The sequence below is a fragment of the Durio zibethinus genome, chromosome 12, assembly GCF_047325235.1.
Source record: "Durio zibethinus cultivar Kanyao isolate XHJ-2024 chromosome 12, ASM4732523v1, whole genome shotgun sequence".
NCBI classification, from domain to species: domain Eukaryota; kingdom Viridiplantae; phylum Streptophyta; class Magnoliopsida; order Malvales; family Malvaceae; genus Durio; species Durio zibethinus.
The window spans coordinates 5148452-5173321 of NC_143173.1; the positions used below are offsets into that span (position 1 = coordinate 5148452).

The window sequence follows — 24870 nt, forward strand, 5'->3', positions numbered from 1 at the left end:
ACCATTGACCAATAGATTTTATTGTTGATAGAAATTAATTAGTATTTTAAGACATTAGATTTAAAAAAGTCTTTAGTCAATAATTTGATAAAATGTTAAAATTTTAATTTTAATAATAAAATTTCAATTCTAAGCAATCTTAAATACAAAAACATAAGTAAATACTTGATTAATTAACTTATTTTTGAACTCTTAAAAAATTGCTCACAAGTCAAGATAGCTATTTTTTTATAAAAAAATTTAAATGAAATTCATGAAATTTAATATTAAAAATGATTTAATAAAACTTTTAATCTAAGATCTTTTAATTTAAGAATTTCAATTTTAGATTAAAATTTTTAATAAAATTTTTTTAATATCAAATTTCACAAGTTGTAAATAAAAATTTCATTAAGTCTTGTCTCTCTTTATAATAGGAAAAAAAAAAAGCAAAGTTCTCATCTAGTTAAGTTATTTATTTGATGAATAAACATGATTAGTAATTACATATAGAAAAAATCATTAAAAATTTTTTAACAAGTTGGACCTTATTCATCAATCCTTATTATTTTTTTAAAATATTGTTTTTCTTGAATGGAAAACTTCTGTTTCCAATTACATACAGTCTGTAGCAAAACATTTAATCACTCACCAAACAGAAAATTGGGAAATCTTTACTTTCTTATTGTTTCTGTTATTTTTCTGGGAAATTTCGACTTGCATTATATAAATCGTGGCACAAAGCAGAAGCTTTATTAGACATTGAAAGGGGCACAACTTATAACACAGAAACTATAGGTTCTCACAACTAGACTTAAAACCACCCACGTTCAGAGCAGACATACAAAGGTAGACAAATTCAAGACATGAAGTACACATGCACAAATTTACAAGAATAAGAATAGCTGATGAACTGAAATGAGTTGAGGAACATGATGGACCGTTAGCTGCTGCTTTCATGAAATATAGATCTAGTAATCTTCTGTTTCTAGAGAGCAGCAACATCTTCACGGGCATCTGAGAATTCACTTTCCTCCATTCCCTCACCTACATGCCAGTGAACAAATGCTCTCTTGGCATACATGAGATCAAACTTGTGGTCAATTCGGGAGAAAACCTCTGCCAATCATGCCTAGTGGGTGGCTGATCATGGATGCTGCACGTTGTACCTTAGCAAGATCACCCCATGGTACTACAGTGGGTGGCTGATAGTTGATACCACACTTGAAACCAGTGAGGCACCTCAAATAAAAGACGCATCGCAATCATTCAGAGAACAAACCGAAGGCAAAATCAATGTTTTCCCCTTGGCGAACTCTGTGCACTAATGATAATTAGATTGCTTATACATAATTATTTGGAAATGAAATGTAAGAGATGTCTACTAACAAATCTACTAACTGAACTGTCCGCTTAGTTCTGATGGTAGCAACAGCAACATTGACATCCTTAGGTACATTAAACAGCACGCCATGTACTTCCCATGCCTTGGATCACATTTAGCCATCATGCTTGATGGTTCAAAAACAGCACTTGTAATCCCAGGAACTGATAGCTGCTCATGGTAAGCCTTTGTAGCTGAGATTACTAGGGTATATGATGAGAGCACGATATGGATACAAGGATACAGCACAAGGTTATTCTGAAACTCTAAAATGTCCAAACTCTGTGATGTCCATGTTTATGGCACCATCAAACCTCAATGAAGTGGTCAAAGAAGTGATAATTTGGGATATCAAGTGGTTCAAGTTTGTTTGAGTTGGTCTTTCAATGTCTAAGGATCTCCTACAAATATCGTATATAGCTTCATTGTCAAGAAGCTCAGCAACATCTGTGTGTTCAAGGAGGGAATGAGTTGAGAGCATGCTATTATAAAGTTCCACAACAGCAGTAGAAACCTGCACAATTGGGGATAATTGTTCAGTGAATTGCACAAACATAATAGTTCAAGCATAGGGTAAAAGAAACCTGTACTTTTCCTTGAAGTCTTCAAGAAATTACCTGAGGAGAAGGGTAGATGGTGAAGCCAAGTTTTGACTTCTTTCCATAATCTACAGACAAGTGCTCCAAAAGCCACAAGCCCAAACCAAAACCAATTCCACTGCCAACAGCACTAAATACAAAAAATCCTTGCAAACCAGTGCGGTTATCAGCCAATTTTCTCACTTGGTCAACGCAAAGATCCACAATTGCCTGACCAACTGCAGTATACAACACCAAAAAAGTTTAAGCCAGTGATCAAATATAACAAAATTGCCAGTACTGTGGAAATGCAGAAAAGATGCTTGTACCTGTATAATGTCCTCTAGCAAAGTTATTAGCAGTATCTTCCTTGCCAGAAATAAGTTGCCCTGGGTGAAAGAGTTGTCTAATAGTCCCTCCTCCAACTTCATCAATGACAGTGGGCTCTAGATCGACAAATATAGCTCTTGGCACATGCTTGCCAGACCCAGTCTCACTAAAGAAAGTATTAAAATCATCATTGGCAAGAACCTAAGGTGGTGTCACTGCAAGCAAACACAAACGAGTTTTATAGGTTCAGATCATGAAATGACAGAGGTTAAACCATAATTCAGTGATCCATTTATAAATCCCATTCAATGTTTATGTCCACTTTGATCTGAAATTTATATTAAGAAAAATAAGTAGTTTCTGGCATGCATTTGTTGCTATTAAATTTGTACTATACATCTGAGAATGATAAGCAAAGAGTAAGGTAAGTAGCACAAAAGAAATGACACCAACCAAAAAGAGAAAATTGCAAGGCAAGAAGTTTAATCAAATTGTTCAAAGTCCCTCACTAGGAACTATAAAGTAGAGGAAAACTATAAGAACATAACTACATAAATTTATATGATAAGAAGAATACAGGAAAACAGAGATGCATTATATTAGAATCGTGTTAATTCATAATAGATCCAGGGCAATTTTTTGAATTTCAGTACATACAATTCCACAATGTGATCCTATCCCTGTAAGATGTTCAGTTAGAGCAGACAAGGCAGCTAGCCATGCCAGTTCCCCAAATGGTGGAGGATCAACAGAAATCCAGCACAACCACAGGAGATAGCTCTGGTGACTTCGCCATCTGAGCATTGGAAATGCATTTCAAATGGAAATTTATGTTAATAAAAAAGAATTATTTAAATTCTATACCATTCACTTCAATTCAAACCAAATATCTCATTTCCATGCAACAAAACTCACAACAAAAAACTTTCTAATGCTTCCAGTTCCAAAGAAACACCACCAGGAAAAGACAATATGATTATAAAGCAGGTTGAACGAGCATTGACATTTGTTTTGCAAAGGAGAATATTATACGTTTTGCAAGATTATCAAAACTAGAATGAATGGTAAACCATTAATAGAGCCCAAAACTGCTATGCCTATAGGTGCCCTAGAAGAAAAAAAAAACAAAAAAAAAGGAGAAAAACAGAAGAAAAAAGAGTAACTGCAGGCTGAAAAATTCAAAATCAGCCCTCTTCCTGAATTTAATAGAATACTTGCATGCAGCCTAATGCCTAATCAAGGAGTAAAATACTGCCATCCATATGAAGTTCATATGATGGAATTAGGGACTGCTTAGATATTTATTAGCAACCCGGACAGATTATAAAACTTGTTTGGATATATTGCACTAATATTCGCTGGGAAGAAATCACTCCATATTAGAACTTTGATAGTCTTCAAAGTTTCTGAACTACTGCACGAATATATTCACCCGTTGAATCATGACACATTAGATCCACTAGCATGGCTGCTACAGATGCATTTGCAGAAAATCCTTTGTTAACCATTTCACGAAGAATTTGTATTCCCCTTGATATGTCATTGTTTTGAAGAAATCCTGTAATCATCACATTATAAGAGCAACTATCTGGCATGCAACCATCCACTTCCATTTTACTAAACAGTTTGTATGCTTCATTCTGCAGCCCTTCTTTACAAAGTCCTCTGATCATTATATTATATGTGTGAACATTAGGGTGTATCCCTTTGACTTTGAGAGCACAAAATAATTTCCTTGCAACTTTAAGTTGCCCAACTCGACACAAGCCATCAATTAAGATAGAATAGTGGACAATGTTAGGATCTAACCCACTATTCTGCATTACAGGAAAAAGTCCCAATGCCTCATGAATATGACCACGCTTGCATAAGCAATCCAACAAAGTACAATAAGTGATCGCGTTTGGAACTAGGTCACGAGCACTCATTTCTTTCAAAAGTTCTTGTCCAAATGCAAGTCTCCCAACCTGTGACATGCCACCTATAAGAGTGCTGTAAGTAACAACATTAGGGATTAATCCAATTTCGAGTCATTTCATGAAAAAGTTCCATTGCATCACCAATCCTTTTAGCTTTACAATATCCATTGATAATGATGTTGTAACTAAATACATTAGGTACACAACCCTTGTTAGTTATTGAATTGAATAATTTTCTAGCCGCACCCATTTTACCTTGCAAACAATATCCATCAAGCAATGAATTATAGGTAACTATATCAGGCTCAACACCTTGTTGAATCATTCTATCAAAAATATTTTGAGCCTCTAAAACCCTACCCTCTTCACAAAGGGCATCAACCACAATATTATATGTGATGACATTAGGTTTGCAATTGATCGCCATCATTTCATTCAATAATCTTGTGACCTCCTTCCACTGACATGAATTACACATACCCTGAATTAAGGAATTATAAGTGAAAACATTAGGTGGAATACCTTCACCTCTCATTTCCGAGAAAAGCTTCAAAGCCTCGGTTACATTCTTGTCCTTACAAAGGCTATTGATGATAGTGCTGTATGTTACAATGTTAGGTGCATAACCTATTTCTCCCATAGTCCTTAGCAATCTAATAGCCCGAATAGTTTCACCTATTTTACAAAGACCATTTACTATCGTAGTATAAGTGATTAAATTAGGCTGATACCCTTCTCGAATCATGTCATCAAACAACTTCACAGCTCGAGCTACTTTACCTCCAATGCAAAGTCCATTGATCAAAGTGGAGAGTGTTATAGTATTTGGTTCAATGCCCAACTTCAACATCTTCCCCAAAACCGAAAACCCAAAATCCACACGATGCAAGCGGCAAAAAGAATTTACCAAAATGTTGAGAGTATAAACATCAGGATTAATTCCTAGTAATTCCATTTTTCTCAACAGAGTAACCGCAGTTTCATAATACTTCATTCTAACAATGGCCCCTAATAATTGATTAAATTCCACAATAGAAGGACGTCGATGCATATGTAGCATCTCATCAAACTTGTTTAAGGCACCATCAATTTGATCAAACACATACTTGGGTTTCTTCTTGCAATGGGTAGTACAGAAATAAGAGATTTGGGAATAAAAGAGAGAAGTGGCAGATCTAGGGTTACCTGATCCCAATTGTCGAAGATGATCAAAGGCAGAAGAAAAAGAAGAGAGAGAAGAGCTTCTCCAACCCCTCAACATCATCATCATCATCATCATCATCATCATCTTCATCAAAAAAACAAACCGAAAGCTCCAATTGTTCTTCCTTCAGCTGCTTCGTTGTCGGATGAGACACCCACGCACCGCGCTCAAATGATAAATTGCTGCCAAAAGTCCAAACCTGATTTCGGACCCACGCCTAATTGATGCGCTCCATTTAAACCATTTACCTGTTTCAAAAGCCGAGATCGGATCTGGCCAATTTAGGGCTGCTTAAAATCTATCATTCAAATTCTTGTCTATCCCAACTTGGATATTTAAATGATGGTTAATTTAGATATAGAGTGAAATTATATCTGTTGGGATTGAAAATAATCGTAGAGGTGATATAACGTCTTAGCAGTAGAAATAAAATCAGCATTAAAATATACGTTTAAATTTAAAAGCAACAATGTTAGTAAGATAAATTATAGTAAAAAAATTATTATTAAAGATTTTGATTTAAAAATATAATAATAAATTAATTTTTATATATATTTTAATGTTATTTAATATTTAAAATCTTAAAAATTTATTGAATCAAAATATTGATATATATTAAAGCCAATTATATTTCTCTACATTTTTTCTCAAATCTTTATGTTTACTTTTGTATATTTTATGAAGTATAAAGTTAAAATTTACAAAAGCATTTATTTTTCTCTTTTATAACTGTTGATGGTAAGTTTCTTAACTTTAACTTACAAACATCTACATTAAATTTATTTTTCAATAATCACTTTAATTTTTAAAATAGGTTTTATGTTTCATAATACTAATAGAAATGATGATTGATAAATTTACTTACAAACATTAAGTAACGGTCTCATAAGCAATGATATTATGTCACAGTGTTACATGCATCAATCTTATACAAAGAATGATTGGCAACTAGATATTTTACTACTTCATTTTAATGCTTATTTACATCTTTCTCTTTTAAATTATGTAAAACTTGTTGTTTCCAATATTAGATGCTAATAAAGAATAGATGAATATGTAAGCACTTTGTATGAGACCTTTCATCAACAAACATTTAGATTAATATTTAACTGCATTCTTTACTTTTAATATAATATATATTATATATATGATATCTTTTGAATATTTTATTATTCTTTAAATAGTATTTTTCATATTTTAAAAATTTGTTAAATTTTTAATAAAAAAATTTAATTCTATAATGATTTGATATCTTAATTATATTATATGTATTTTACATATATTTTGAATATATAAATAATTAAATAATGTTAATTTATGCTTTTACACACATTTAAATAATTAAAGACATTTATTGTATTGCACGAGTAATAAACTAATTTATTATATTTCATTTTTTATATAACTTTTATTTTTTTTCAACTCTAACTACAAAATTCTTTTAAAAATTCATTTTTTATTGTTCATGTTATTAGTATTATCTATACTTTTTTACAAATATAATGATATATATGTTGCATTTTTTCATGTTTATTCTATCTTTAATATCATTATTTTTTATTATAATTACTTTTTTAATCTCATCAAATTTTAATATTCAAAATTCCTTTATAAAAATATTTATTCAAATAATTAATTTATTTTAGAATACTTTCATTTAAATTTTGTAGACACTCCAATCTGTCAGGGGGGTCTAAGTGATTTTATAAAAAAATAAAAAATAAAAAAAGTGGTTGAATTTGGGTAAGACTAGGTTAAGGCATTTTAGTTGGATTAAAGCCTGGAGTTAAAATTTAAAAGGGATTGAAATCCCATCTAGTTTTAGGACTCTCATATTTCACCCTATAAATATTCATAGATCAGAGATAGAACAGACAGACACAGACATAGAAAGCAAATAGAGAGAAAAGAAAAGCAAAAAAATGTGTTTAAAAGGTGTATAAGTGGTCTTAAGATTTTTAGGAATTTTTTTAAAATTTTTGGTGATTTTTTTTCTTTTTCTGAAAAATTTCTAAAAAATTCCAAATTCCAATGAATTTTTCGACAAAATTGAAGTTTTTCAGTGACTTTTCTGATGAAAAACTCAATTTCTAACGATAAAACCCAAAAATTGATGAGAATTTCACCAATGTTCTTTGTGTCTAGAGAGAGCTGCATAAAAAATTGAAGGGAAGGGAGAGATAAAAATGAAGCATTTAGCGAAAAAGGAAAATTTTTATCTTTTATACTACTTGAAAACAATGTTGTTTTAAGGAAGTTGAAAGTGGATAGGATCCGCGCGTCACTCGAAATCAAACCCGACCCGCAGTGTTTCAACCCATTTCGTTTAGCCGTTGTTGAGTCGTTGAGCCAAGCCGCGTATCAAGCCATCCGTCACTTCTGTCTCTCGAGCCGCACTTCTGTCATGTTGAGCCGAGCAGCTCCAAGGTTTTTTATTTTTTTTCTTTCTTTTTTTGTTATTTATCTATTAATATGATTTTTTTATGCCAATTTATATATGGATTAAATTGAAATCATTTATTCATTTAATTAAACATTCTTTAATTTTCAATGATTTCTTTAAAATAAAATTTTCAAAAAAAAATATTTTTGAAAAAAAGTTGAAAGTATCAATTTTTCTTGAAAATATAAAAATAAAAATTTAAAAAAATATATTTTTGAGAAAAAGTTAAAAGTATCAATTTTTCTTGAAAATAAAATTTTCAAAAAAAATATTTTTGAAGAAAAGTTGAAAGTATAAATTTTCTTTGAAAATAAAATTTTCAAAAAAAAAAATTTTTTTGAGAAAAAGTTGGAAGTAACAATTTCCTTAAAAATAAAATTTCAAAAAAAAATATTAAGGAAAAATTGAAAGTATCAATTTTCTTTAAAAATAAAAAAAAAACCTTAAAATGCTTTAAGAAAAAGTTGAAAATATAAAATTTTCTTGTATAAAAGCATGAGTTTTTTCTTATAAAATAAAAAAAGATCTATATCGAAAGTCGAATCATCATTCCTTTCTCTTTTTCTCTTTTTTCTTTTCTTAAAAAATTTTTAATATTAAATAATCCGATGATGGAGCTTCTGTAAGAGAATAGTAGTTTTCTTGTATACTTTTGAGGTGAAGAAATTTTTTTAATTTTCTGCCAAAAGTATTAGAGTCAATTAATAATTATTTTCAATAATTAATCATTTGATAAAATTTTTAAGGCTTAATGGATAACATGAAATTGAGTTGGTACCATCTTTCCTTGTATAAAAGCATAAGTTTTTTCTTATAAAACAAAAAAAAAAGATTTATATCGAAAGTAGAATCATCATTCCTTTCTCATTTTTTCATTTTTCTTGTCTTGAAAAAATTTTAATATTAAATAATTCGACGATGGAGCTTTTGTAAGAGAAACAGTAGTTTTCTTGTATACTCTTGAGGTGAGGAAATTTTTTTAATTTTTTACCAAAAGTATTAGAGTCAATTAAGAATTATTTCCAATAATTAATCATTTGGTAAATTTTTTAAGGCTTAATGGATAACACGAAATTGAGTTGGTACCATCTTTCGATAAGCGTTGTGAATGTGCTATAACTTTCCTCACACGTAATTGTACTTTCAGACCTAGTTCTAGTTTCGCAGACATTGAATCTACCTTTAAAAGATACCTAAGCCAAACTTAGGATTTCTCTTTAAAAATGGACAGATTCAGTCAAGTGACCAATTGTACGTAAATAAAAAAAGATTGGTGATAACTCCTCAAGTTAATATCTAGTGATAGATTTCTATATCTAGATGTTACAACAGTTTGATGACTCTAATAGGGATAAGCTAAGAGTCAGGCCAAATAAGTTTATGTTATCTAAAAACCTAATAAAATTGATTTTTTTTAAAGATCTTTGTTCATTCATTTACTCTATTCCTTTATTTTGCTTATGATGTCATTCATATGCATGAGCATAACATGAGCTCTATACCCGATCTTCGTCTTTCTAAGAGGGAGTAAAGTACCTATGCTTTCATGAGATTTTAATGCCTTCGTAGTGACTAGTGAAATACTCCCACTCAAATTGAATTTTTTTTGTTGTAACCTGTAATGAGTGAGGATTGAGGTGCTTTACTAATCTGTGATGGATAATGATGTAAGGAGCAATTTGGGAACCTTTTGGACTTTAACCTTGAACCACATATAGTGAACCTTAAAAATGCCTAACCTATAGATAGAGCCATCTTCTTCCCTTTAGAATTGACCAACAGCATAGAATTCATTCCTTTTATTGTGTGTGATGTTTTAATTTATTTAGTTATTTATTTATATATTTCTCTTTATTTGGTGTAGTAACCTTTTCTTTTATTCATTTTTGCATTGATTCATGCTCATATCATAAAGTTACATAAAGAACACTTACTTGAAAGATGATCTTCAATAAAGAGTTTTTCATGGACTCCACAGAATGACTAGTTTGCTCTTCGTCTGTACTAGCTCTTTATGAGTCACCCAACGAAGTAAAGGTTTAGTCAGAAAGGATTCAATAAAAGGAGAAAGATGGTCTACCAATCGACTATGCTTCCACATTGTCTCAAGAAACATCCATCCTCCTCAAACAAAATAATTTAAAGGATTTGCTTGATATATGGAAAAAGATGAGTCCATCAAGACAAGAGGAGTTTTACGAGAGGCATGGACATATAACACACCTTCTTGCAGTGAATGTTGAAAATCACTTAATTAGAGCTGAAGTGCAATTTTGGGATCCTTCATATAAGTGTTTTACCTTCAATGAAGTTGATATGACACCGACCATTGAAAAATATTTGACTTTATTGAGCCTGCACCTTCAGGCTCCTAACAAGATATATGTCAAAAAACATAAATCAACATTCCATAAGAAATTGGCCCATCTTATGAGGATAAACAAAGAGATTATGGATTCTCATACAAAGAAAAAACAGGAGCAGGTTTACCTATCTTGGAAGCTCTTTCATGATTTTTTAGTACAACATGTCGACAAAGAGTAGGGGTTAGATGTGTTTGCCTTAGCCTTATACGAAATAGTGATTTTTTTTAAGGTTTTGGGTTATATTGAAATAGCAGTGGTTGACTTCTTTGAAAGTGTGATCAATGGCTGCAACTTGTTAACAATGATATTGGTAGAGACCATTATAAATCGTTGAGTTATTATCGCCAGAATGGAGGGCGTTTGACAAGCTATATACAACTATTGTACCTATGGATGAAAAGCCCACTCGAGTGTAAAATAGGTGTTTCTCGAAGCTTTATTTCCATAATCGAGCTTCAATCAAAGAATTCAGTGAAAGTGAGTGGCCATAACAAAAGTCTAAAAAATAGTGGATAGCATCTTTAGCAAAGATGACAAGCACCGAGGTGAAATGGTTGGCCTTGTGGATGAATCATGAACCTATGCTATATCAGTATGGAGATAACACTGTGGTCCCACTTTTGGGTTTATAAGGGGCAACAAGTTATGCGCCACTTCTAGTGAGAAGACAGTTGGGGCAAAACAATTCATTCCCATGACACAAGCTTCATCAATCAGATTTTTCTTATAATAAGCCAAAAGCATTTCAAAGGATCAATGATGTGATTAAAGCATGAAAAAACCCCCACAAAGTGAGCCCTAAATCGATCACTGATAAAGTCACTTATGGGTACTTAGTTTGAAGATCAAGACGAGGATAGAAAGTTGTATTCACTCTTGAAGGTTTTCTATAACTAATAGAAGAAATGCTTGAAAAAACACCATCAGAATTAGAATTTGTTAAGAAAGAATTCGAGACCGAAAAGGATAGGCTAAGGTATAAGATTCAAAAGCTTCGAGAGGAGAGAGATCAATGGAAAAATAGAGCTAAAAAGCATGAAGTCAAAGTTTGTAAGATTGCTAAAGAATGTTATACAGTTGTCAAAAAGCTAACGAAGCTATACCATGAACTTAAGAGGTTATGTGTAAAGGTAAAAGCCAAAGAGATAACAATCACTCAGTTGACAGATGAAAGTGAGTGATTGAAGCAAGAATATACTAAATTAAAAGAAGAAAATACCTAGGTACGATAAAAAATAACATGTTGAAATGCTACCTAAGCAGGTTGATACAAAGGTTGAATGAACAAGATGACTATATTGCTGCATTGGTTAGAGAGCATAAAGAGTTATCATACCAAGTATGGTGTGATAAAAGGGAAAACCTAGAAAGACAGAAGTATATTGAGCACTTAACAACCCAAATTTACAAAGGGGTATGTAAGACAAGAGAAATGGTCAAAAAAGTAGAAACATTGAAATAAGTGGTGGCCTCAGTAGGGGAACATAGATAAGCCTATTGAATTTCATTGAGGAAATAAGAGACCAGTATGAGCAGATCAAATGACTATATGGTTATAACTCTAGGATGATAAATTCTATATAAACAAAGTTCTTTGGAATAAATGAAATCTTTTGGTTGAACACTGTCTTAAGGTAAATATTCTTCGCATGCATGCATTTTCATTAATTGCATTCTCATTCATTACATTTAACAAAATAACCATTTTAGGTTTTCATGAGATAGTCGTATAAACCTGCTAATTATGAGATATGATATTTAAGGTTCAAAGATAGCTCCATCCAGTAGGAACCTTACCCACCGATATAACATAAAAGCCGGAACTAGACAAATGGAACAAAAAAACTCTCATTAACTTTAAAAAATAAAAAAGGCATAAAAAAAGCTTGAAAATGAGTTGAGTAAGATTTGGATGCTCTCAACAAGTTAAACAAGGGAAAGGGAATAGAAAAGAACACAAGCCAACAGGGTCCTTTATTACAATAAGTGGCTAACCCTCTATATCCTCTCGATTTTGATCCATAATAAGCCCAATCCACACAGGATATACCATCATAACAGTTCACATATCTTGTATATCCTAAAATGCCATCAACTTCAAACCCAGGGCATTACCATAGCTATGTGAATTTTATTTTTATTGAAAATGTAGTATAACCAATCCAAGTTTCTAATCTGGATGATTTGAGAGAAAAAGAGAAAGAACAATCAAAAGTGGTTAAATTTTAGGAAGACTCGAAGATTTGTATGCTGGAACAAAGGTTACGAGCTATAAAAAGAATTGGATTTTATGGTTCTATCGATATTTCTGGGCTTTGCTTAGTCCCGGATATGGTTTTTTCTCCAAAGTTCAAAGTACCAGAATACAAAGTGCCCAAAGACTCATATTATCATGTATTGTCAAAAGATGGGAGCCTATGCCCATAATGAAAAACTACTAATGCATATTTTTCAAGATAGCCTTACGGATTCTATTACTAGGTGGTATATCCAGCTAGACAGAACTCGCATCCGTTCTTAGAGTAATATGGCCCATGACTTCATCAGTCAATATCAGTATATCATAGATTTGGTTCCTAATCTTTTGTCTTTACAAAACATGGAAAAAAAAGGTAAATGAGTCTTTTAAGGAATATGCCCAAAGGTGAAAAGATGTAGCTTTAAGTGCAACCTCCTCTAACTAAAAAGAAAAATATACTATTGTTCATTAGCATTCTGAAATCTCTCTATTATAAAAAGATGATGGGGAATACAACCAAGAATTTCATCGATATGGTGATTTCGGGAGAAATTATTGAGAGTGCCATCAAGAATGACAAGTTAGAGAGAGGGGAAGCATCCACTAAAAGAGCCCCAAAGAAGAAAGAGACTAAAGCTCAAGCTGTGAGCTTTGATAGGTAACAATTCAGAGGTTATAAATCCTAACCACTATAAGGATATTCTTTATATTATACTGCTATGAATAATGCTTCCCTTTACCTATACCAACCAATCCCATAGTCATCTTACCCCTAAACATATCAACCATTTTTTAGACCTCAAAATTCCACATACAATTTTAACATTCAATCTACCCCAAAACTTCATACCCATTTGAATAGCCCAATAGGTGGTTCACGAGAATAACAAACTACTCATGAAAAGCTTGTATTTTATCTAATTCCCATGACCTATACTAAGTCATATCGTGAGCTTTACAACAATAATTTGATTGCTCCTAGTCGACTAAAGCCACTCAAGCTACCTAACCCTAAGTAGTATGATCCCACAGCCTATTGTAACTATCGCTATAGGATTACCGATCATTTCACTAAAAATTACACTGCTCTGAAACATAAAGTGTAACGATTGATCAAGGATGTAATTATTAGCTTTAATACAGAAGGGATAACTACACCAAATGTTAGTGGCAATCCTTTACCTAATCATAACGTGAATGCTTTGAGTAAGGAGCAGGAGCATCATTTGAAGAGAAAAGTGACAGATATTAAGACATCTCTCAATCAGCTATTTGATTCTTTATGAAAAGCTAACATGATACAACCAGTAGGTCCGCATGGTTATCATGGCGCATATGTGACAGATACAAGTTGTAAATATCATAGTAGGGCAATTGGCCACTTTATTAAAAATTATGAGTAGTTTTACCAAAAGGTACAAAAGCTCATGGATTCATACCAAATAGAACTTTATGAAGAGGGAGAGGTCTCAAAAAGTGTTGAAGTATCTATGACTGACAAGCCTGTTAAATTATTTTTAAAGTCGGTAACAATTCATTATAAAAACAAGCCAAAATCAATTATAGACAAATTCATTCCCAGGCCAGTGACTTTTAAAATCCTGACTTCATTCCATATAAGGATGACAAAGTTGTACCTTAAAAATATGGCTATGATACAATAGTTCAAGGGCAAAAAGAGAATGCTTCTAAGTCTAATACTACCAATATAACTAGTGTGTGAGGCATCACCCGAAGTGAAAGATGCTACACTCTCAAAATATTAGAAAAGGCTAAAAGAGAGAAAGATAAGGTGAGAGACGAACAAAATAATCCAAATGTGGTACTTGAAAAAGAAACCCAAAAGTCGGTATAAAAAAAAAAGGCATGTGAATTCTTAAAGTTAGTAAAACATAGTGAATACTCAGTGGTTGAGCAATTGAACAAAATGCCAGCATAAATTTCATTATTATCACTATTATTAAATTCAAAGCCACGCTAGAATGCCTTACTGGAGGTGTTAAACCAGGCATATGTGACACATAATGTGTCTGTCAAGTATGTGAACCATTTAGTCGAAAACCTGTCATGCCAAATTATATATCATTCAACGATGAAAAGATTTCTCTAGAAAGAAAGGAAAACGCCAAGGCTCTGTATATCACAGTCAAGTGCAAGAGCCATATCATAGCCAAAGACTTTATTGATAATAGCTCTACTATCAATGTCATGCCCATGTCAACTTTGGCAAGGTTACCTATCAATTACTCTTATATGAAGGACAGTTAAATGGTCGTGCAAGCTTTTGATGAGACCAGATAGGAAATCCTGAAAGATATCAAGATGCCTTTACAAATTGGGTCGTGCACTTTTAATGTGAAGTTTCAAGTAATAGATATCTCTCAATCTTATAGTTGTTTACTAGAAAGGCCATGGATTCACATGGCAAGGTGCTGTGCCATCTACCCTATACTAAAAGATCAAGTTTAATGTAGAAGGTCAATTGATAGTGGTATTTAGAAAGAAAAACATGCTAGTGACCCAACCCTTGAATGCTCCATATGTAGAAACTACTGAAGAAGCAGTGAAATTTTCCTATTAGTCTTTTAAACTAGTCAACTCTGTAGGAAAAAGACCTAAAAATTGATAATTTTTAAAGATAGTATTGAGTCAAGTCATCAATAAGGGTTGGTATCCTACAGTAGGACTAGGCAAAAACTTACAGGGAATAAGAGAGCCCTCAACAATGGTGGATAACAGTGAAAGGTTAGGATTAGGCTATGAAACAAAAGGATAAGAGATCAGGAGAAGATGAACAAGTAAAATAGCAAGACTAATGATCATCCCACACTTGTATGAAACCTTCAGGCCTGGAGAATTTATGTACTCAAATTCAAAAAGAGATTTTGAACAAAGTATGAAAGAGACATTCGTTCAATTGTCCATTCATGCTATTAAAGATAAAAAGGGTATTGAATAAGAAGGATAGGTCCGCCCTTGTCCGCCAGATTATGAGCTGAACAATTGGAGTATCATTGAAATGCCTTTTACCCTTGAGACTAATTCAATGTAATTGTACATCCTAATAGCTATTACCTAAGACATTAGGGTGATCTTTCTTGTTTGGACCATATATCTTTTATTATTTTAATAAAGATTAGGAAGAATACATTTTCATTCATTTTTTCTTGTGCCCTTATTATTGTCATTTTTTCATTTTTCTAAACACCTCTTGCCAACATATCTCATTTCATACAATTTCAAGTCTTTAAATGAACAAGAAGATAATTATAAGAGGTTAATTTTAAGAGTTCAATTAACACTGATGAACTTGACAATAAAGATGATTTTGAAGAGTATGTTATACCTCCAGACCTAATGAGATTGATTGAAGAAGAAAGTAAGCCAACTGAGCCTCATCAGGAGATAACTAGCTAGGTGAATCTAGGAGATGAGGAGAATAAGAAAGAGGTTAAAATTGGCACCTCACTTTCATCGAAAGACAGGTAACGTTTGAAAAATCTATTTTGAGAATTTATAGATGTGTTTGTTTGGTCTTACCAAGATATGCCAAGGCTTAGTACAGAGTTAGTAGAGCACAGACTACCCTTAAAGCTAAAGTGTAAGCTAGTACAGTAAAAACTAAAGTGAATGAAGCCATAAATGCTGTTAAAGTTTAAAGAAAAATGAAAAAATAGTTTGATGTAAGTTTCTTACAAGTGGCTAAGTATCCAAAATGGGTAGCCAATATAGTACTAATTCTTAAGAAAGATGGGAATATACAAATGTGTACAGACTATTGTGATTTGAATAGGGCTAACCTAAAAAATAACTTTTCTTTACCTCATACTGACACCCTGATGGATAATATGACTAAGCATTCAACGTTCTTCTTTATGGATAGGTTCTCAGGGTATAACCAAAAAAAGATGGCCATAGATGACATGGAAAAGACCATTTTTGTAACCATGTAGGAAACTTTTTGCTATAAAATCATATCGTTTGGGTTAAAGAATGCTTGGGTAACATATCAAAAAGCCATGGTGACACTCTTTCATGACATGATGCACAAAGAGATTGAGGTATATGTAGATGATATGATAGCAAAATCTTGAAAAGATGTAGATCATGTCACAAACCTCAAAAAGCTATTTAAGAGGTTGAAAAAATTCTAACTCAAGTTAAACCCAGCCAAGTGTACCTTCAGGGCAAAGACAGAGAAGTTGCTAGGCTTTATGGTCAGTGAAAGAGGTATTGAAGTTGATACAAATAAAATACGGGCCATTCACAATTTGTCACCTTTAAGTACACAAAAAAAAGTTTGAGGTTTTCTAGAAAGATTGAACTACATTTCACGGTTCGTGTCTCAGCTTATCCATAAATGTGATCGTATTTTTAAGTTTCTCTGTAAGAACAACCCTGGGGAGTGAAATGAGGAATGCCAAGTAGCTTTTGATAAAATTAAGTAACACTTATTAAATCCTCCATTATTGGTGCCATCTGTTTCAAGGAGACCTTTAATTTTATACTTAACGGTGTGTGAGAATTAAATAGGATGTGTGCTGGGGCAGCAAGATGAATATAGCTGAAAAGATAAAGCTATTTATTATCTGAGTAAAAAATCATAGAATATGAGTCCAAATATTCTTCTTTGGAAAAAATATATTGTGCATTAGTTTGGACTATCAAAAGACTCAGATGATACTTGCTCTATCGCACCACTTATCTTATAGCAAAACTGGATCCAATTAAATACATCTTTGAGAAGCCTTCTATGTCTGAAAGAATTGCTAGGTGGCAAGTAATGCTCTTAGAGTATGATATCATATATGTAAGCTAAAAGGCAGTAAAAAAGAGTGCCATTGTCGAGTTTTTGATAGATCATGCTATCAAAGATTATGATCTAATGAGATTAAAGTTTTTCGATGAAAATCTAATGACTGTTTCTTAATTAGAAAAAGAAAAGCATTAAGAAAAGTGTTGGAAAATGTATTTTGATGAAGTCGCCAATGCTTTAGGACATAGGATTAAGGCAATTCTAATTTTTCCTAAAGAACAATATTACCCTATAACAGCGAGATTGAATTTTAACTACACAAATAACATCATTGAATATGAGGCATGTATCATGGGTTTACAAACTACTATAGTTAGAAAAGTTAAAACATTAAAAGTGTTTGGAGACTCAGCTCTAGTTATATACTAATTAAAAGGAGAATGAGAGACGAAAAACTTGAAACTCATTTTATATCGTAAGTATCTTCTAGAGTTGATCAACCAGTTCAAAGATATTCAATTTGATCATTTACCTTGGGAGAAAAATTTGATTGCTGATGCCTTGACTACTTTAGCAGCAATGATTTGAATTAATGATAGCATTGACATTCAACCCATCAGGCTAGATGTCAAAGATATACCGACTCACTGCTCTAATATAGAAGAAGAAAAAAATGGAAAGTCTTGGTATTGTGATATCTTACAGTATATTAAGAACCAACAATATCGATCCAAGCAACGAAAAATAATAAAAAAGTCATCCGAAAACTAGCTATGAGTTTTTTTCGGGATGAGGATGTTTAAACAAAAAAAGCTGGGATCAAGTATTATTAAGATACGTAAATAAGGCTGAGGCAAAAAAAATATTGAAGAGGTGCATGATGGAATATGTGGGGCATATGCCAATGGACATATGATGACAAGACAGATCATAAAAGCAGGGAACTATTAGTTAATAATGAAGAGTGATTGCATTGACTACGCTCAAAAATTTCATAAATGTCAGACCTATGCTGACAAGATCCATGCTTTGCCATCTACTTTACATGTTTTTGCACCACCTTGGCGATTGTCAATGTGGGGCATGGATGTCATTGGTCCTATTACCCCAAAAGCTTTTAATGGGCATATCTTCATTTTCGTGATGATAGACTATTTCACGAAATAGGTGAAGGTAGCATCATTTGAAAATGTAACACGATCTATGGTCTGCAAGTTCATAAAAAGAAAGATCATTTACAGATATAAACTTTCAAAAAAATTTATTTCAGATAATGTTAAGAATCTAAATAGTAAGATCAAACATCATAATTCAACGCCATACAGTCCAAAAATAAATGAGACAATTGAGGCGGCAAATAAGAATATAAAAAAATTCTTGAAAAGATGATCGAGACTTATAAAGATTAGCATGATAAGTTACCATTTACGCTGTATGCATATCGAATATCAGTGCGTACCTCTATTGAGGTAACCTCATTCTCTTTGGTTTATGGGATGAAGGCTGTATTACCAGTGAAAGTGAAAATCTCATCCTTAAGGGTTCTAAAAGAGGTTAAACTGAAAAAAATTGAATGGATTCGAGAGCACTATGAATAGTTAAATTTCATTTAGGAAAAGAGATTCACAATACCATACCATGGTCAACTATATTTCAAAAGAATAATGAGGGCTTATGATAAAATGGTTCGACCTCATTGTTTCCGAGAAGGGAAGTTGGTCTTGAAAAGAATTCTCCTAAGTCAACACGATAATAGAGAAAAATGGACTCTGAATTGAGAATGACCATATGTCATAAAATGAGCTTTCTCAAGCATAGCATTGATATTAGCTGATATAGATAGAAATGATTTGCCTCATCCTATAAATTATGATGTTGTGAAAAAATACTATGCTTAAAAAAAAAACAAAAATAAAAAAAATAAAAAAATAAAAGAAAAATAAAAAATAAAAAACTGAAAAAAATAAAACTTAAGGCGAAAACTCCAAAAAGATAGTTTGAGTCAAATGGGGTTTATCTAAGTTGAAAACCTAAGAAGGCAGCTTAGGTAAAGAAAATGCGGCATCAAATCTAAAAATTCATTGGCATGGAGGCTAGCATATTCTGAAGAGCTCTAAGTTGTTAAGTGCATCGAGTGGTTGAGTTTTTCAAAAGGACTTTGAGATATGTTATCATGATTGTCCGATTGTTTATTTTTTAGCATTGTCTCCCCGTAACCATCATTGTAATTCTTTTGTTTTCTTTTCTGTGCCAAAGTTTGCCAGCATTTTTGCTAATAAAAGATATTCCACTCCATTCTTTGAGTTTCTCTTTTTGTTGATTATTTTTAGCCATTTTTACTTTTTTTATACCGTATACTGAAAGAAATGTGTGAGTGCATTTTTACTTTTTGAGGTTAAAATAATGATTGATAAATAAATAATTACATGAAAGATTTCTACATTACTTTAGAAAGGTTGAGAGTGATAAAAAAATTTGAAATGTTTAGTTCCTGATAAGGACATTGAATTCGAAAAGAGATTTCTTGCAAAGAGAATATAAGAATTAAATGAGAGGGATGATTGAGAGTCACGTTGATGTGGTCTTAGTATTTGAAGATTAAAGGGTTTGTGGCCCAAGAAAAGAGCTTGAGAAGCTTAAGTACCACAATTAATCAATATTTGTATAGCATGCATTGCATTTCTAAATGCCTAGTGCATAGCATATACGGCATTTAGAAAGTTTAGTGCATAAACTCAAGAAATAGAGATATTTCAGGATCCCACATGGAGAAGACAAATATGAAAACTTTTCGATGTAAAAGTTTCAAATTCTTGTTTAAAAAAAAGCTTGTGAAGTAAGTTCTAATCCTTGAAAATTGATATCTCTTAGTATTATGATCGATTTGTAAGACCTTCGGGCATAATCTCCTAAAATTCCTTTAAACATGATTTATAACTCCTCTGGACATGATTGTCGATAAGTCTTGTTTATTTTTTCAAAGCTGGTGAGCCTCTGATTAAAAGAGCTTTGTTTATTTTTTCAAAGTTGTTAAGCCTCTGATTATAGGAGCCTTGTTCATTTTTCCAAAGTTATGGTGTCTCTATTTAGAGAAGCAATTTATTTTTTAAAGTTGTAATGCTTCATTTAGCTTTTCAAAGTTATTGAGCTTCTGATTATAAGAGCCTTGTTCATTTTTCCAAAGTTATGGTGTCTCTATTTAGAGAAGCAATTTTTTTTTCAAAGTTGTAATGCTTCTGTTTAGATGAGCAATTTATTTTCCAAAGTTGTGGTCCTCTATTTAGAAGAGCAATTTATTTTTTTAAAGTTGTGGTGTCTCTATTTAGAGGAGCATTTTATTTTTCAAAAGTTATGGTACCTCTACTTAGATGAGCAATTTATTTTTTAAAAGTTATAGGCCTCTATTTAGAAGAGCATTTATTTTTCTCAAAGTCGTTGAGCCTCTATTTAGATGAGCTTTGTTTACTTTTTCAAAAAAAAAAAATAAGAAATGCGTGCTGAGTGGATTGGGTTGTTTATATCTTTGCACAATTCATGTTTCACAAAAAATGTGAAAAGAAGGGCAGCTGTAGATACCCAATCTGTCTAGGGGTCTAAGTGATTTTATGAAAAAATAAAAAAAATGAAAAAGCTAGAAAAATGAAAAAAAAAAAAAAAAGAACGGTTGAATTTGGGTAAGACTAGGTTAAGGCGTTTTAGTTGGATTAAAGCTTAGAGTTAAAACTCAAAAGGGAATAAAATCCCATCTGGTTTTAGGACTCTCAGATTTCACCTTATAAATATCCATATATCATATACAAAATGGACAAACAAAAACACAGAAAGCAAACAAAGAGAAACAAAAAAGCAAAAAAAAAGCATTTATAAGGTGTAGAACTGGTCTTAAGATTTTTAAGAATTTTTTTAAAATTTGGTGATTTTTTTCTTTTCTGGAAAATTTTTAGAAAATTTTAGATTCCGATAAATTTTTCAACGAAATTCAAGTTTTTCAATGACTTTTTCGACAAAAAACTCAGTTTTCGGTGATAAAACCCAAAAATCGATGAAAATTTCACTGGTGTTCTTTGCGTCTAAAGAGAGATGCAAAAAAAACTGAAAAGAAAATAGAGAAAGGGGTGAAGCATTTGACGAAAAAGAAAAAAATTTACCTTTTATACTACTTGATAATGACACCATTTTTGGAGAAGCTGAAAGTCGACAGGATTCGTGCGTCGCCCGAAATCCAACCCAACCCGCAGCGTTTCAACCTATTTACCCGTTTCACTTAGTCGTTGTTGAGCCGCTGAGCCGAACCATGAATCAAGCCGTCCGACCACTTTTGTCTATTGAGCCACGTTTATGTCACGTTGAGCCAAGCCACTCCAAGCTTTTCTTTATTTTTTTTTCTTTTTTTTTGTTATTTATCTATTAATATGATTTGTTTTTGCCAATTTATCTATAGATTAAATTGAAATCATTTATTCATCTAATTAAACATTCTTTAATTTTCAATGATCTCTTTAAAATAAAATTTTCAAAAATATATATATTTTTGAGGAAAAGTCAAAAGTATTAATTTTTCTCGAAAATAAAATTTTTAAAAAAATTTTTGAGGAAAAGTTGAAAGTATCAATTTTTCTTGAAAATAAAATTTTCAAAAAAAATATTTTTAAGAAAAAGTTGGAACTTAAAAATAAATTTCTAAAAAAATATATTTTTAAGAAAAAGTTGAAAGTATCAATTTTTCTTGAAAATAAAAAAATAAAAAATACCTTAAAATGCTTTAAGGAAAAGTTAAAATTATCAATTTTCCTTGTATAAAAGCATGAGTTTTTTCTTATAAAACAAAAGAAAAGGATCTATATCAAAAGTCAAATCATCATTCCTTTTTCATTTTCTCTTTTTTCTTTTCTTGAAAAATTTTTAATGTTAAATAATCCGATGATGGAGCTTCTATAAAAAAAACAATAGTTTTTTTGTATACTCTTGAGGTGAAGGAATTTTTTTAATTTTCTACCAAAAATATTGAAGTCAATTAAGAATTATTTTCAATAATTAATCATTTGATAAATTTTTTAAAGCTTAATGGATAACACGAAATTGAGTTGGTACCATCTTTCGATGGGCGTTGTGAGGGTGCTATAACCTTTTTCACACGTTATGAGTGTTAAAGTGAGAGGGTAAAAAGCTTATGTCATGTTATGAGTGTTAAAGTGAGAAGGTAAAAAGCCTTCAACAAAAGTTTAAAATCTAGAAAAGCCCAATGAGATAAATGAGCTTCTGTCATGTTATGTTATAAAAAGTTTCATATTTATCAATTGCTACTTTCTTATATATACAGAAAATCATTAGTTTTAGCTCTTTCTTCAAGAATAAAAATGGTATTCTACATGTTACGCAAGAGAGCAAATTCACGACATGAGATAAATGATATTTCCTTTTATTTGTGCTTGATTGAATACATAGAATAAAAGACAACTTTTCATTAATATCCGTCCCATGTCTCTACTACTATTTTTCATTTTTTTTGTTGCATAGGTTATAATATCTAGGTTAACCATGCAAATTCAAATACTTGAAACTTAGAATATGATGATGCATGGTGCAGACGAAGCTATGATATGTAGAGGCCTTGCTATTACCCTCTAAGGCATAGCTTGGTCTTGATATAACAACTTAAAGCTAAAGTCGATCACATCATTTAAAAAACTTAGCCACTCATTCCTGTTCTGATTTGTGAGTAGTTGAAGAATGAAAAAAATGACATTGCAACTGATGTCGATTCATCAAGGCTTGAATGAATCTTTAAAGGATTATATCACACATTTTAACACAAAAAGCCCTATAAGTGAAAGACTTGTAACAAACGGTTGTTATAGCCACCTTAACAAGTGGGCTTAATGACAGAGAGTACCTCTTTGAGCTGACCTTGTCCTTAGAGTTACCCAAAAGTTTGGTCGATGTGCTACTTGTAGCTAAGAAATACATAAATACTAAAGCTACGATGAGAAATAGCTGAGGTAAGAGAAGCTCATCCTTTTTCTCTGCGATTAAGGTGAGGAAAGCTTATCCATCCTCTATGGTTGTAAAAAAGGAAAGAATTTTTACGATCCTCTTCCAAAAGGGAAATGAGACAGGGCTAAGAGTTCCAGCAAAGAAAAAAATTACACAATATCGAATATCTCATCGAGAGAGGATTTTGATACAAATTGAAAGAAATCTAGAGCAAAGATGGTCGAAGCTATTGAGGCAAGACATAATAAAGGATTTGATCAAAAGATGTATATTCCATAGAGACATAAATCACAACACCGAAAATCGTTTTGACCTAAACAATGATATTGAAGCTCTAGTAAAAAAAAGTCAACTATCGAGGTTTGTGGACCAATGAAGGTAGAGACAGAGTAGATCATACTACATAAGGGATTGAAGAAAACCCAAAAATGATAGAGAAGGCATGCCAAAAGAAAACAAAAAATGAAAAGTTTTGATGGATGAGTAAAGATAGAATGAGGGCTAAGCTAGAATAATAGATCAATTACCATGGTAATCAACGTGACCACTGAAGGAAGCTCCACTTCGATGAAAAAGAAATTTGACCAAGTTATGGTTATGGCTATCGATTTCTCAAAAAAAAAAAAAAGACTAAAGGGACAAACCAATCTTAATCAGTTCGAAGGACTTAGAAGAAACCCAATCCTTTATGATGATGCTATAGTGATCATAGTAATAGTGTATAATTATGTGGTTAGAAAGATGTTATTCAATAATAAAAGTTCAATTGACATCTAGTACCATGCCAGCAAGAAAAAGATAAAAATTAGGGAAAACTAGCTACAGCCGATCACCATTACCCTTATTGAATTTGGAAATGAATAAGTAACAATTAAATGAACTATTAATCTCTTTGGAGATAAAATCGAGAACGATCACGTCAATCATAGAATTTATGGTTATAGATATCTTATCTGCTTATAATATGATACTAAGCTAACCTTGTCAGTTTATTATATGGCTTATGGGCTTAGCTCCCTATCTAAAAGTAAAGTTTCCAAGCTTTTATGGGATTAGAGAAGTAAGAGGACACCATTTCATGGCATGATAATGCTATGTTACAATAATGAAATGAAGGGCTGAAGAATAGATTGATAGTTCAACTGAGGCTGAAAAGGTTAAAAAAGAGAAGCAAACAATAAAAACCAAAGAGAAGCAAGAAAACAAGAGTAAGCACCTACAACAATAGAAAATCGACCTGATAAAAGCACTCTTTTAAGTTGCTTTAAGCTCTTAAGCTCCACTCCAACAAAAGATAACAATAATTTTTTGTAATTTTTGAATAGATCTTGAAAATGACAAAACTCTTAAACTAATGAATATTCACGTGTTAATGGGATCGAGCTAATATGATGGCTAAAAGAAATTTTGAAAAATTGAATTGAAATATACACACATTTTTTTTAGTTCTACATTCTGATCATTTTATCAATAATATACTATCTGTCACATCAAGATTTGTCTCCATAAAAAATGGTCTTAACTTAACTAGACAAAAATAAAATTGATCAAAAACTTGAGGCAAATGAAAACTAAACTGAGTCAGGAAAAAACCTTGTATTCATCCCATTCTGGGAAACATATATATAGATTAGAATTAAACTTGAATATAAAGAGCAGTTAATCCAACTTTTAAGAA

The 24870-nt window shown here is 31.8% G+C and overlaps 2 pseudogenes across 1 annotated transcript; both read right to left on the bottom strand.

Moving 5' to 3' along the window:
- Positions 1–713: 713 nt before the first annotated feature.
- Positions 714–3075, bottom strand: LOC149515623 (tubulin alpha-5 chain-like; annotated as a pseudogene). The gene is made up of 5 exons (XR_016326321.1): positions 2978–3075; positions 2271–2486; positions 1981–2180; positions 1369–1877; positions 714–1221 (listed from the first exon to the last, which is right to left on the bottom strand). The product of XR_016326321.1 is annotated as a tubulin alpha-5 chain-like (transcript).
- A 137-nt stretch (positions 3076–3212) lies between these two features.
- LOC149515624 (uncharacterized) lies at positions 3213–5357 on the bottom strand (annotated as a pseudogene).
- Positions 5358–24870: the final 19513 nt, after the last annotated feature.